This window comes from Ixodes scapularis, unplaced genomic scaffold (assembly GCF_016920785.2).
Source record: "Ixodes scapularis isolate PalLabHiFi unplaced genomic scaffold, ASM1692078v2 PGA_scaffold10__122_contigs__length_95168666, whole genome shotgun sequence".
Taxonomy (NCBI): Eukaryota; Metazoa; Arthropoda; class Arachnida; order Ixodida; family Ixodidae; genus Ixodes; species Ixodes scapularis.
Window position 1 is genome coordinate 673,547 of NW_024609836.1, and position 15,270 is coordinate 688,816.

A 15,270-nucleotide genomic window follows, 5' to 3' on the forward strand; every position below is an offset into this window, starting at 1 on the left:
GCCCACAAAAAAGAAGCCAGCGTGCTCTTCAAGCTGGCTTTCCCCCAATGCGGCCGCAAACATTGGGGGAAAGCAAGCTTGCAGAGCAAAACGGCACTCTTGGCAGTTCGATGTATCGGTAGTGGCTGCTATTTTTGTTCAATGTAACCGTAATTGTTGATATATATTATCGCTGTAACATTACTGTGCAGAAAAGTTTTTCAATATAAGAAATAATTCCAAGTAAACGGGTTCAATATAGTCGGGTTGGACTGTACACACATACCTACAAAACATAGTTCCTGAATAATGTGCAAACATTTCTCTTGATGTGACAACGGGTTTAGGTCAACTAGGGTCAGGACAAAGCAGCTTCGGCCTTCGACAGCACAGTTCATGGTGTTTTCGAACAACCTATTGCCAGGCAAGACTAACGAAAGATGTGTCTAGCCCTACTCTTGCTCCTAACCAGGGTCCTGGTTGCTGGAAATCGGGGCAAGCAATCTTTCCAACTTTAAACATTTACTGTGTTTAGATGGCAGGAGCTGCTGAGGGTGATGTCATTCTTGTAGGATCTAATGCCAACGACATGTGCTCATGAGAAAAATGCATATAGGCACATCCGGTTACCAAATAGCACTGTAGTGCACTCAATGGCACGGGCTTGTACCGGAGGACGCTCTTCCACATATTCCCAACAGAACAGAAGCAAGTGTGTGAAACAAAATTATCAGATCTCATCACTTTCAACAAAGCACACATGAAGGAATGCTAGGTAATGTTATTCCCTGAAGTTTGACTGTCATTGCTACTTGAAAGAGTATTACATATCCGTCCTTTGCTTACTGTTAATGGTGTACTTGCCAAATAGGATTCCCTGTTCACTTGTTTATTTTTCACTTGAAATAAATTTACATATTTTGTTGGCTCTTGCCATGAATTAGAGTGTGTTTCTGTAGCCCCCCCCCCCCCCCCCCCAAACAGAGGAGGCCAGCTGCATGACAAGAAATTGAATAGGCCAACAGGCAACCTGCAATCCACTGGTTAGGGGAACATGAGCGACACTAAATAAGCTATGCTCCAGAGTAACAACACTTAGGTCATCTTATGGATTAAAATTATTGTATTTAAATTATTTGGAGCTTTACTTAGAATTTCAAGGACAGCTTTCCGTCGTCCAGAAATGTTGAAGCGGTTCATGGCAGAGCGGTCTCATTCAATCTTCTGGCGGTGCCACAAGACAATCGGGGAGTGGAGTCCCTAAAGGGGCATTCACACTTCCAAGTTCTGGTGGTCGCGCGACTGCTTTTTTGTCGCAAAAGCGAGCAGTTTCAACTCCAAACCAGTCGCTTTTGCGATCATCACCGTCTCTCGGTGACCAAAATGCAGTCACGCAACCACTGCGTCTTGCAAGTATGAACAGACCTTGAGCGTGGCCTCTAGTGAGAGTCATTGGGCTAACCATCTTTGCCAAGTTTTTTCTATGAACACCATACCAGCTTGGCTGTCAACCCAATGCCATTGCCGGCCACTGGCATCCTGCCGGTGCCACACTGTCAACTCGGCGGCCGACCGAAAGCCGCCCTCGGCCAATGGCGTTCTGCTGGTACCACAATCTCAGGTTGGTGGCCAACCCAAAACCGCCCTCGGCCACTAGGGTTCTGCAAGTGCCAGGATTTTAGGTCGGTGGCCGACCCAAAAGCTGCCCTCGGCCACTGGCGTCCTGCCGGTGCCACGATATCATCTCTGTGGCCGACCCAAATCCGCCCTCGGCCACTGGTGTTTTGCCAGTGCCACGATATCATCTCGGTGGCCGACCCAAATCCGCCCTCGGCCACTGGTGTTTTGCCAGTGCCATCAATATCATCTCGGTGGCCGACCCAAATCCGTCCTCGGCCACTGGTGTTTTGCCAGTGTCATCAATATCATCTCGGTGGCCGACCCAAATCCGCCCTCGGCCTCTGGTGTTCTGCCGGTGCCACGATATCATCTCGGTGGCCGACCCAAATCCACCCTCGGCCACTGGTGTTCTGCCGGTGCCACGATATCATCTTGGTGGCCGACCCAAATCCACCCTCGGCCACTGGTGTTCCGCCGGTGCCACAATCTCGGGTTGGTGGCCGACCCAAATCCACCCTCGGCCACTGGTGTTCTGCCAATGCCACCATGCCAGCTCGGTGGCCAACCCAACACCGCCTTTGGCCCTTAGTCTACTGCCGGTGCCCGGCCATTGGTGCTCAGCCGATGCCCCGAGCCGGGGGTGCTCGGCCATGGGGCCCGGCCCTCCCAAAGCCCGGGCAGGTGGGCCTTTCTTATGCCGAGGGACCATAACGAGGTCGGCACCGACCTCTTTGGCCGGGCAATGGCCGATGAAAAATGGCTCGGCCATGGGGATATGGCCATCCTTCGGCCGGGCTCCCCGTGCTACTTGGGAACATTAACCACGGTGTTCCCGTTGTACTGGAGGTTGCTCTCGTTTTGTAGAGTGCGCGCGCGGCCGACGCATATGTGTAATCCAGCCGTTAAGCTTAGACCTATAACCATCTTTCCCCTCACTTTTTTTTTCATGGGTATTTATTTATCGCTAACGCCTCTTTTGTTACTGGATTTCCAAGTCTTTATATTTGTGTGTCTTCCTCACTTAACCGTCAAAACTTCAATTTTTTTCTCTCACTCGGTCACTTCGACTTATGGAAAAACAAAACAGAATGACACCCGAGCATAAAACTGCTTCGAGACATATTTTAAGAAACAACCCGAAGTACCGAATGGCTGCCCGAACAGAAAGAAGGTACACTGTTAGCGAAAATGTAATATTTCGCCTGTTTACACCCCATTTTCACTCGTTAGCATATTTTTACACGCTCTGCTGGCGATAAATCGTCAAAAAATTACTTGGGGTAGTAAAAATTGGTGTTTCGGTTTCGGTTTACACGACTAGGCGTGTAAGCAACACTGAAAACACCCCAGCCCAACACCCCAAAACGTCGAGCGCCATGTTGCTTCTGCCTTGAAGCGGTACGGCGGACGTAGCAGTTGAAGGTGAGTGTTTGATTTTTTTTATCAAGTTTGTATAGAATGTAGCACGTCTCAGATTTTTATTACATGACATTCAAGAACGTTAGATTTCCTTTGAGCAAGCCGGCTCAGGCGTTAAGCCCGATTCACACAACCGGCGTTTAGCCAGCCCGTCGATTGGAAACGACTCGACTGCTCGCCGGTTCTTTTGCGCGAGCTTTCGCTCGGGCGCTGTGAACCCTATGAACTGTGGTGCTCAAAGCTAGCACAATTGGGCACGGCTAGCGTCCCGGTGGAAGCTGCAGAGAGCGGAAACCGAAGACAACGTCGCATAAGAGTGGCGAAGCCGCGATCCTGCGCTGATCGTTGTCCCGCCGCTCTCTCCGGCAATATCGACACTTCGCTGCTGGGTGTCTCGTATTTCGACGTTTTAGAGAAACTTGGCATTGGCAAGCACGAGGAGTCTCTATATCGTTTTCTCCGTCGTCTGCGTGGAGGAAACACGGTGGCGATAGAAACATATGCTCATGCAGTCAGTCAACTTGGACAATCCCCCTGTTCCCTCAATCCTATCGCATTCTTTGACTGCGTTTGTGACAACAACGTTTCCCCAGTGTGAAAGCTTTCAGTCACAACGGGCCTACAAACTGGGTTGTGCATTGCATGTAGCCCTGAGCGAATTCTTCGCCGGAGACACCAGCACATTAGTTTCATTGGTAAGGTGACCGGCCACTAACGCGTTTGGCAAATGAAGCGATCACGGGTAAGTAGAAATGAAAACAATGTTGAATGAATATTAAGGTGGTTGTAGCCAGAGCCTGCCAGTTGAAATCAACCTTTAACAATATAGTCTGCGGTAACTTCTTTTTGCACTTAGGATTGCAATTTTAAACACAAAGCCACTCCACATAGCTGTCGAAAATCGTGTAAACAACAGCAGTCATCGTCCCCGGTTCGGATGAGCGAAGCCTTAGCTTGATGAAAAGAATGGCGGTCTATACTTCTTGGTTGTTTCAATCACAACCTCGCACAGCTGAACAGACAAACAAATCAAGGAAATATATCCCGCGCTGGCTTGCAAATCACAGCACACAAGCAGGGTACATAGCAGAGCAGAAAACACTGGCAATGAGCACACGGAGGCATGCAGCTTCCTTTCTTTTTCCCTCGGCGAATGATTGGTTTGCTGCAGCATTCCGTAAGCACGTCGATATTCAAAAGTTGAGCCTGATCTGTCTTGCAGTGCCTTGCGGAACGGCAAGTATCGCCCACCATTCCACAAGGCACTGCAGGACTCGCAAATGTGTGAACAGTGCTTTGCAATAAAGGCCACGATCGGGCAGCAGGTGCCCATCTAAAGACATTTAATATTGGTTGGCATTGAACTAACCTTTGGGCTTCATCACGTAGCAAGCATGGGTGAGGTATAATTCAAGAACATTTAATGTTCGACGAGTTTAATACGTTGTGGTGCTTTCCCATCTGTTTCGGTGTCACGGAGTGGGGTTCAAATTAATAAAAATAATTCAATGATCCACTCTGAGAATAAACGAGAAATTACGGGAAAAGAACAAGAGAGCTAAGTTCGACCATTGACTAGCGCTAGGTCTACGCCTGGTGTATAATCAGTAGAGAAAGATGATGACACAGAGAGGATAAGCAAACAAAAGATTAGGTTTAATAAAGTGAAAAACTAAGCTGTACACGGCAATAGAGCACTCAACACAAACCACACTCCAGCTCAAAGCTATGGAGCCCTGCGAGCCAGAAACTAATACTAAAAAGACTCGACGCTCATAAAACCGGAATAAGCCAACAAAACAGTGACGAAAACCCGACACCAACAACGAGAGCAAACCGAGATGGAGCTCGAACGTTACCGCTAACGGTAACGTTCGACTGCTTGCGCCACCTAGTGAGTATGCGGAAAACTACAAAAATAAAGGTCATTTTGGCACTTGTGGAAGTGACACGCTCGAACACGGACGGCAGCATACCAACACATACATCACAGCACATACCACAAGATCAACATGCAAGCATCCACATACACAAACAACGAACAGAGGCACTAACAACCCGACACTCCTACTTTTTTTTTTTTTTTTTTTTTTTTTTTATTTAAAACTTTGTGATGCTATGTACATGTTAAAAACCACCACTCATGTGGCAGAGGCAGAGCACACTTGACACTCAATCTGTCCTCGGAGAGTATCGGGACCACGAACCGGTTACATCGATCCACATACAGAAGCGACCCCGGTGGGCACCATAAAAAGTCTCAAAAACTCGGCCAAGACAAACGCTTTTGGAACGCCTTCCAGTCGTCATATCCTGTCCACTCCCTCGCACTGAGGACTGAAGAAACATACTGGAAGTCATTAACAAAATGGCGCCAAGCAGGTTTTCCACCTACTGCAACCAGGAGGTGATCTGTCCTTGAGCGCCAGATAGCATGGAGACCCAGAAGGGCTAGCGTCTCGAGACAGCTTCTGTTTGTGCCGTTGCCAAACTCCAAAAATTTACAACTTTCCCATTCTGGGTAGAGCTGCACCTGAAGCGTTTGTCTAAGCTGGGCCCAGAACAATTGAGCATTGGTGCAATCAAAGAACACATGTCTCATGTCTTCCTCGTAGGGGCATAGCGCACAATTCGTTGACCATGGCACAAAGAAGCCCTTCTTGGCCAGCCAGTTTTTGACGGGTAAAACCTCGGTATGAAACTTAAAGAAAAAGTCCTTTGTGCCGGTCTTAACGGGGTAGAACGAAAGCCTTTTAAAAACACTGGACGATGTGTCGCGAAGGTTCGCACGGTATATGGGCACGGGGGTTAGCAGCTCCAGGGCATCCCAGTACAATCTGCGATATTTCACCTTTGCAAGGTATTCGTTCGAAAACATCGTGTGAAAGGTTTTCAATGCGCGCCCAATTTCTTTGTAGAATTTGAGCGTGCAAACTCCCTCGGACCATTCATTAGGTACCGGCATCCACTGAGCTGTGCATTTTCCGCCATGCTTTTGAATGGCTTTCCGCAAATGCTCGTTACGTTGGCTGCGAAAAAAGATAAATCTCTGCACTTGGAGCTTCAGTTCAACATTCACTAGACCGAGACCACCTTTCTCCCGGCAAAGGAACAAATTGCTGCGCCGCATGCGCTCGAACTTAGAGTCCCATATATACACAGCGCAGAACCGGTTCACTTTCTGAACATCAATAAGCTTACAAGGCATCGCTTGTGCCGCGTACCACACAGTAGGAAAAAATACCGAATTGCAGACCCTACTACGGTTAAAGAAGGACAAATATCTCCCATACCAGTCCTGTGCTTTGGCATGCAAACTTTTCATATGGATACCCGAGTCCCCAGTCCTGAGGCACTCGGGGGCCAAGCTTATGCCTAAATAGTTTGTCACTGCGCAACTCCATGAGATGCCCAGAAAGCTCTCAGGGCGAGCGTCCCAGGCTCCCAACCACGCACCGGTCGATTTCTTTTCGTTCAGTCGAGCACCGGACACACTGCAGAAGTCCGAAACGTGCTTCAGCGCTAGTTCCACCTCACTGCGTGAGGAGCACAACAGAGTTAAGTCGTCTGCGTATGCAAGTACCTTTAGTAGACTTGGCGCCCAGTTGAATCCTCTGATGGCACTGTCATTGATGATGCGCCGGCACAGGGGTTCAAGATAGAGTGAGAACAACACCGGCGACATAGGGCAGCCCTGACGAACCGATGAGCGGACGGGGATAGGTTTGGTGAGGCCTCCATTGACCTTGATGTTGGTCGATATATCCTTGTAACAGATCCTGACGTATCTGCCGAGCGTCTCGCCTATGCCACAATGGTCCAGCAGCCGGAAGAGGAACCAGTGAGAGACACGATCAAAGGCCTTGCTGAGATCCACTTGGAGCGCGGCCAGGGGGCTGCCCTCCACTAATGCGTCTTCGCACATGACTCTCATCATGTGCAGATTGTCCTGGATGCTTCTACCACGAATGCCATAAGCTTGATGGTCCCCAACCACGCAACGAATGCCCCGGTCAAGCCTCTTCGCTAAGATCTTTGCTAGAATTTTATAGTCCGTCGTGAGGATGCTTATTGGCCGGAAGTCTTCAACGCTCGGACAGCTGTGAGGAGAGCGCTTCTTGGGAATGAGGACTACCATCGCCTGCCGCATGGATGGAGGGAGAAGATCTCGTGCAAGGATGTCGGAGAAAACCCTGCAGAGAAGAGGGACCAATAGATCTGCAAACTTCTTGTAGAACGCCGCTCCAAGGCCATCCACGCCAGGAGATTTCCGAGGAGACAGCTCTTTTATCGTGCTGGCAACCTCTGCTTCGGTGATGTCTTCATTTATGGCTTCCCTAACGTCCGCCGGGATGGAAGGCATCTGTTCCAAGAAGCTTTGCAAAAGTTCACCATCTTGAAAACTGTCTACTCCCAGCAGCTTTTCAAAAGCCATGTGGAGCGCTTGTTCTATGGCGGCCTGCTCCGAGACAGTCTCCGGGCCTACTTGAAGCTGCGAGATCTTATTAAATTGAGCACGCTGCCGTTCTTTCGTTTTAAAAATCTTTCCAGGCACTTCATCTTTCTCCACGGAGAGAACTCTCGACCGAATCATTGCTCCCTCATAGTCCTTTTCCATGATGGCGAGCAGGCGCTCTTTGCAGTTACGGATGTCTTCCGTAAAGAGTCCAGGGGACACGTTTTCTTCTTCAATTAAACGCTTAAGGCATCTTGTAAGTGAGCTTCGATCTTTTTTTCGTTCACGCGCCTTCATTTGGCTGTGTTGTATAATCTCCATTTTTAGGCTTATTTTCATCTGTTCCCAACTAGCAGCGTCCACATGTTGTAATCCAGCTGCTTGCGTAATGAGATCCTTAATTTTATTGTTCAGCTCCTCATCCTCTGTCAAGCTGTCGTTCATTTTCCAGTTTTTCCAGTCGGACCTATACCGCCGCGATTTGGTGTGTTTTCCCAGACGCACGATTAAGAGCGCGTGATCGGAGAAGGCAACGGGCAGCGCTTCATAACCGTCTAATGAGGCTTCCAGTTCGCTGGACACGTAGACCCGGTCGATCCTTGCGTGCGAGCTCGCCTGCCAATGTGTAACAACCCGACACTCCTACTCAATTGTAATAGAAACCCGCTCGGTATATATAGCAGACTTTTTGTTTCAAACGAAGGTCCGGTGACACCCCCCGTATTTTATATGAACGTAACGATATTACACAATTATTACTTATATAGTACGGCGACATAAATATAATTTGGGAAGGTACACATTTCTCTTAGTCTAGATTATAGCTAAAAGACACCCTATATTTAAAAAAAAATGTTTCGAGCTAGCCAAAATGTAGCAAAATCTGGTTTCGTTTTCGGAAGTTCGAGCGCTCAAGGCTGGAATGCGCTAGCGAAGTGTGTGCTTGCTTCTGTCAAACTATAATCCATTGTATGACGCTCTCAAAGCTGCTGGCTGCAGCCCCCGTCTTGGTTTAGGGTTTGATTTACACGCGCTCCCGTGGAAATGAAATTATGCGCGCTCGAGTCGATATTATTGACAGCGTGAAGTATAAACTGAATGTAAACGATTTTGCGAGCGACGAGAACAGCGACGGCGACCCGCTTCGCTGACGCTCGGTCACTCGCGCGACGACGCAAGCCGCATGAAAGCGGAACGATGTTTTCTAGAAATCCAAAAACCGAGTGACGCGACGAGCGATAGTAAGAAATCTTCGTAATACGTCGCTGACTCGTCGCTGTCGCCGTCGCTCGCTAAATCGCTTTATGCAGTTCAGCCTTTATACTCGCGCTAGTGCCGACCTGCATTACCCGCTGAGCCCAAGCAAGCGCTAAGGATATATTGAAATATGTCACAACAGTGGCGTGCATTCGCTAAGAAAACATATATCTCAAATTCCTGCAGTTTGAAGTCGGGATCCGTTACTTGTTCTGCTGTCACCTTGGCGAAACGGTCACTAAAGAGAAACTAGTCAGTTTGTTTTATCAGAAATTATAAAAACCTTATCTAGCCACTGTTATGCACAAAAGCACTCTGGAATTTCATATAAATAGTTTAGAATAAACTGAACACAATCGGTAACTTAATTTTCCAAGCATAATAATAAAAAAAATCTTAGAAAACAATGTATTTTTAAGGTGTTTCAAATAAAAAAAAACGAAAAAGGAGCCTTATTTCAGCTGCACTATCACATAAATACTTTGGGAAAAATCTATTGAGAAGTAGGTTTTGCAATCTCTAATTTGCTTCTTTCAACTTTCCAGTTACTTTATGCGTACTTGCAGATCGTATCCTGACAAATCTAGACAAAATTGTATAAAAAGTAACAGTCTATATAAAATTTATAGCTTAATTAAATTCACATCTGTTTGATAATGTTCAATCTTAAATATGAGTTTTAAATTTCACATCTATTATTACAAATGATTGAATTACATGCTGCTTGATGCATGCTGTGCTGCCCCCCCCCCCCTTTTAAATATATATATCCTGTATATTTGCTGGTTAGTTGTTGTAAACCTCTTAATGTCGTGTTATTTGTTTGTTGTTGTAGGTGTGTGAATGCATATGTTGTACCCCACTCCTACTTGGGCCTTCAATGGCCAGTAGTATCCTCTAAATAAAATTAAAAAAAACAAGTGAGCAGTAAAAATCTGGAAGACAAAAGTAAACACAGAGCCGTGCAAAAAGGCATTCAGTATATGAAACAGATACAGATATGGGCCTCTGGCGGTCCATCGGTTCAGCCTCCACACCGCCTAAAGACGGCAGTGTTGCAATATTACGAACCAGCGCACAGGTAGACAGTTACCAAAAATCCAAACACAAAAACTTCACATCAGCGCTGTGCGAGTGTATATTTTTGTGTATTTGGATTTTGAGTAAGTGGTCTACCTGTGCGCTGGTTCGTAATTATGCCGTACGAACTCGCCCAATCTGCCGTATTAATAGTGTTGCAAAATACTTAGATCAACTATAATGCTAATGACTGCAGTGTATAAAAGCAAGCTACTCGTCGGAACGAGCTTGACGGTACGAGAATAAAGAGAATGTATTCACAGTTAAACTCAGAGTCTGTTGCACCGTCTCTTCCGTCCTCAAGATCGAAAGTGCTACAGATTGGTGACCTGGACATGATGATTGACTCCGAGCACCTGCTATCCAGGGGAATGTTCTTCGTGGCCAAGGGCACGGCAATGGCTCTGCCTTTTCGGACGAAAATGCAGTAGGCACATATTCAACTTTCTCAGCCTCCACATCTGCAGCGCCTCCGCAACCACCTCTGCTCTGTTGCATCTAGCACCGGCATCACCCAGCAATGGGCTGCGACCACCTTGCTTGCCCCACCGGCTTGGCAAGTGAATATTCATAGACATCTTCACACTGTTCACAAGGCATGTTGTTAGCCGACCAGGGTCTCCTCATTGTTGCCATGTCAGGCATTCGCTCTCAGTTCGGTTCCTCATCTTAGGGGATGTGGCATCGGCCCCGCAGTCGGCCGGCATCCCCCTTTCAGTCCGTGGCTGTACACTCCAAACTGATCGAGCCGGACTGAAAGCACGACAGGGTCGATTTCCCCCGTCTGCTGCCTCGTTTCCTGACCTCGGCGTCAACTACCATGCACGGCTTCCAAACGCTCTTTTTCCTGCTCTCTAGTATGTCATCCTGCTTGCGGTACGTGTCAACAGCAACGACACCTCTCTGGAGCCGCAATCACTTCAACAAAATCGTGCCATTCCTCACAGTGCAGAGCTGAGGGCGATAGCTCTGTGGCAGTCTATCGGTTCAGCCTTGGCATCGCCAAAGATGACAGTGCTACTCATACTCGTCACCACGAGCTCAACGACATGAGAATAAACAGAATGTTTTTATTGCTCGGAGTCGGTCGCAGCATCTTTTCCGTCCACAACATCGTATACTCTATAGGTAGTAAGCAAGAGACACACTTCAGATGAAAAGAACAAATGCTCAGATCACACATGCTGCGGGTGTCCAAAATTATCCATCATGTTGAATATTGTTTTGGTTTTTTTAATTCTAACAGAAGACAAACATCATTATCGCGCAATCAAAATGAATACTTACGAAACACCTAAGTCGCAGTGTAAGTGCTTATCGCTGAGCTGCGGCTGTGGCATATACGTATTCATTTAAAAGTGCACCGATGATAAAACCTTCAGGTTTGGCAACAATACCGAGATTACAACGGTTGTTGTCCATTATAAAATACAAAAGAAATAAAAAATACCGGAAACAACGCAAGGTACAAATCTGCACAACAGGCTTCCGAATTCAACTACTTCGTCGTACTGGAGTTTGTTACAGTAATAACAGCTTTGGATGGGCTGTGAGGACAGCATTCACACTGAACTGGGTGCCTTGGTGACTATCACCAGTGTTGAGGAGTTGCCACTCCAGAGTTGGAACGATTCCGCACTTCCACAACCCTGGAATCGAATGCAAATAAAATGGTGGCAGCACTGGAATGGAATGGGAATGAAATTAGTAGTTACATTTTGCCCAAAATAGAGTAGGAATGGAATAGGCTTTGTTCTAATGAGAGCTGCTTAGATGCCATCAAAGGGGCTTTCGAAACGGTATTATTGCACTTAGGTAACTGACGGTTTGGTTATCTGACTGCTTATGTTCCTTCGAGGATGAAAGTGGCAACCCCAGTGAAGCAACCCAAACTGTAGAGTTGTAGGCTGACAAGGACAATTTACTCGATCATAATCCAGGGTAAGGGTTTTGTACCTCAGCGTTCCAAAAACTACCCGTGCCCAGCACTTTTCAATCTGTGTTGTCACGTAACACGACCCACCGGAGTAACTCGGATCTATTTGGGTGAGATTTGGAACACAGCCAAAGTGTCGTTCCTGGTGCTGCGAGATGCAACCATAAGGCTGTTGGGACCATGTGTGATTACAGCACCAGTTGCAGGCCACCAGGCAGGGACAATGTCACACCGCCCGCACTTCGTTAATACACGTGACTCCTCACTTATTATGTATCTCTTAAAAGTGGAGGACATATGCGGTTCTTTTGTGGAAAAGATGGGTGACTTAGTTCTCCTCTCTGTTACGAGGCTTTTACACCTGGTGGTGCGATCAATATCTGCAGTGCCCCCATACCAATTGCCACTAGTGCTATGTGCAACCAAAGCTCAACTTAGTAAAATCAATGATTGCGGGTAGGGTTTTGAATTTTGCAGTTGTCTACGCATTTCACAACGCCAGCTTTACGCCAACGTTATTTTCCGGTAACTTAGTTCTAGCTGTCAAGTGCCATTTTCACAATTGGGAGGGATTGAGAGGAATGGAATGCAGCAGTTCAGCCATTCCAGGAGTGGGAATGGGCCCAGTTTTTCCTTTCCAGGAGTTCAAAGGAATGGAATTAGTATTAGAAAATTCCAATTCTCTGCAATGGAGTTGGGTGGAATGGGGAATCTTTTGTTTGTTTGCACGCCTAGAATGTTTGAGATGACTCGAGAATCTTGTTTGTTCGAGCTCGGAACCTTCTAGATACCTACGAACTTACAAAAAGAGCTTCGCATGGCTGCTCGAGTCAGTCGTCCTTTTGTCGCTGTCAAAGTATGTGCGGTCTTTGTTACTTTATGTTTCTCGGCACAAGTTCGCTGCATTTAACATTGATCTGAAGTTTTATTAATCAAGTTTGTTTTTGTTCATGACATATTGGTGGATGTGCAGGGTAACGCAGTCTATGCCCATAAAGCGTACCATCTGTGAACACGATAACTCTGAAGACGACGATCGTGAAGGCCACGTCCTTGAAATCATCCAAGGACGACTCCAACTCTGACACCAACGACGACCTCAACTATGGCCTCGGAAGCGACCCGGACAATGAACTTGACAAAGCCCTTGGCTACCACACTTAGACGAAAACATCATGACGACTTCTACGCTGATGATGAAACGGACGACAACTCCAAAGACCAAACCCGGCTACAATGTCAACAACCAACCTGACAACGGCCTCGATGACAAACAGTCTTCAACCGTGGTGACGAGACTGATGACGACACTGATGATGACCCAGGAGAAGACTCAAACAATTTCATGGAAGACGATCCCGACTACGGCTTTGACAGTTATCCAAGGACAATCCGGACGATGACTTTAAAGGGCAACTCCGGCCAAAACTCGAAATGAAAGAAATTACTGGTATCGCTGCAGTGACACAAAATACGACCCCAGCCAAATTATTACATCCGTGGGATGCCGCATTCTCAACTAATGCCGATAATAAAAATGTGACCCGCCGCGAGCCGCTGCACCTTAGCGGTCGGCTAGCGGGTTGCCGATCACTAAAGCAACATTGGGCCGTGACGTCAGTATCGTTCTTTTTTTCCTCCAAGCGTTACGCGGAGTGCGCTTCTTTGAGCCGCTACCACCGCTACTTGGACCTGTGATTGTCATGTTTAGCCATTGCTTTTATCTGTGGCCCGTGTAGCTTCGGTATAGCCTTTTGTTTATTTGCTTGTGAGGACTCAAAGACTGGTTTTAGCGAGCAACTCGTAGCGCCCAAGACTACCCAGCTGCTCCTCGAAGGATGCCGAGTAGAACTTGTAGTGCTGTGGGCTGCTCAAACAACCCGCTGCACAACCCGGAGGTGCTTTTTCACAAGTTTCCAACGTACCAGAAATTGAAGGTGTGGGTAAACGCTGTTCGACGAGTGGACTTTGGCTTTTACATGCCCAAGGAAAAAAGAATGCAAAAACAGACATGTACAGCCCTAACGCAGCAGCCCGTGCCGGAAAGCCTCAAAGCTTCGTGTCTGTTACTGACCCGCAGCGCGAAAGCGAGAGGGCCCCCAGTACTGTACTTCACTGGCAGCGCGTCGTAGAGCAACGCCGCTCCATCCACGGAGCCCCGATGACAATTTAGGCCTAGCGACAGAGTACGGAAGACTGCACACACGGCGACAGCCGCTGAGTACGGTACTGAACGAGTTCACTCGTTTTCTAGTCGCTACCTTTTGGGTATACTAGCGACAAGTACGGCATGGCACACGCACGGCGGCAGCGGGCGCCGAGTACGGCACTGTACGAGTTTACGGGTTTTCCAGTCACTAGCTTTTGGGTATACGCACTAACTCTTCCTACATGTGCTGGATGACTACCACATATACAGAATTAAAATAAAATCAGCTTACCTCCTACCTTTAGACGGCTAGCGCAACAGAAGTAGCTGCTGATCAACCTGCGTACTCGTTGAACGAGAACGATCCTGACGTCACGTTCACATAGCGGCTGATTTCTAGTGCTGCCAGGGCCTCGAGCGGCTAGTTTCGGTCTTGTTGGCCGTGCCCCAAACAAAACTTTGAGGCGTCCATATCTTTAAAACTACGCACAATAACGAGGAAAAAATTACACCTTGCAATTCAGGGACGCTGACTGCACTAAAAACAGTCATAATCCCAAAATTGAAAGTATGGTCCGGAGTTGCCCTTTAACGACAACCACGACTACAAACTTGACGGCGACCTTGATGATGAACCCGATGACAATACCTACGGCAAGTGTGGTATCTGTCACGAAGACGAACAGGACGACGACGCCTGGTATGTCGCTCAACGAACGGAGGAAGTTTGCCAGCTTGGTCGCATTTTGATGCAAGCCACAACTTCCTGACGATGACTGCTACAATATTTGTCACCACGACGCCCAGTTTCAGCCTGGCTACCCACTGTGAATCTAAACACCAGTTCATCGTCGCAGCAAGGAACTGTTAAAGTGGTGCTTTGACCTCAAGGTTATTCGCTACATGAGACCCAAGTTGTAAGTCGTTGGCCAATGGCACATCAACATTGTCACGCTGCCCTCTGCGACCCGTAGGCGATTCACGTCTTCCGACTCAACTGAACTAGGTATGCTCGGTAGGACTGTGAAAATCTGCTATTTACGAGACTCTGTATTTTGACCTAGTCTTGTTTAAGCTGTTAATTTAATTTTGTGTTGCATAAAGACTATGAGTCTTTCACAAAAGGGGAGTAATGCCACGTGCAAATAGCCGAGTCAGCAGCGTGATCGACTCACATGCCGCTGACCCCGCCAGCGCATGTCCTTCTTTCTTTTGTTTGCGTGACTGGATTGATGAGACGACTCTAAATTTTTTTTGTTCGAGCTCAGAAACTTCTAGATACCCACGCGCTTACAAAAGTACCTTCGCTTGGCTGCTTGAGGCAGTTGTCCTTTCGACACCATCAAAAGTCTTTGTTAATTTATGTTTCTCAGC